The following is a 1,062-nucleotide window of genomic DNA, read 5'->3' on the forward strand; positions in this document are numbered from 1 at the left end:
GCTCAACCACTTCCATTTCCAACACTTGCCAAGAAAGCTAAAAAGTGCATAGAACTCGACCCCAAAATGGTAGAAATGTTCAAGAAAGTTGAGGTAACCATCCCCCTCTTTGATGCCATCCATCAAGTTCCTAGATATGCCAAATTCCTCAAAGATTTATGCATAAACAATGATAGAATTCTTGAATTGGAAACCATCCCATTGGGGAGTTCTATTTCCGCTTTGATGGGAACATTACCGGAGAAGTGTGATGACCCGGGCCCTTGTATGGTCACTTGCACCGTCAATGGAGTTCACTTTAGAGATTGTATGTGTGACCTCGGAGCATGTGTTAGCATCATGCCGCTCTCCGTTTATCGGGTATTGAAGTTGCCCCCACTAAAAAGGTCGACGGCAAGATTTGTCCTAGCGGATAAGAGCATAATAACCGTAGCGGGTGTTGCGGAAGATGTATTGGTGAATATAAAGGGGTTGGTGTTTCCGATTGACTTCTATGTCCTTGAAATGCCGTCAAGCGAAACCGAGAGAGCATCATCTATCCTACTTGGAAGGCCCTTCTTGAGAACTTCTAGATTTAAGCTTGATGCTTACTCGGGGAACTACTCATTTGAAATAGATGGGAGAATTGTAAGCTTTAGCCTAGAGGAAGCAATGAAGCATCCACCGGAGAACCACTCTCTATTTCGGTGTGACCCAATCGACAACATAGTAGCCGAAGTGCATCTTGCAAGACTAGATGAGAAGTGGATGGTCGACGAAGCAAATGAAAAGTCAAGCGAACTAAATACCACACATCATACAAGCCATCCGGAAACCCAAATTTCAAGGAATGACAAGAGTATGGAATTGAAGCCACTACCACCTCACTTAAGGTATTCATACCTTGATGAAGCCCAAAAGCTACCCGTGATAATTGCACAAGAGTTAACTCCTCAACAAGAAGAAAAATTGCTGAATGTATTGAGGAAAAACAAAAGGGCAATTGGGTGGAGTTTGGCGGATCTAGTGGGAATAAGCCCCCAAGTATGCGAGCACCGCATATTTCTTGAAGAAGGAGCAAGA

This window comes from Arachis ipaensis, chromosome B8 (assembly GCF_059453495.1).
Source record: "Arachis ipaensis isolate K30076 ecotype BB chromosome B8, ASM5945349v1, whole genome shotgun sequence".
Taxonomy (NCBI): Eukaryota; Viridiplantae; Streptophyta; class Magnoliopsida; order Fabales; family Fabaceae; genus Arachis; species Arachis ipaensis.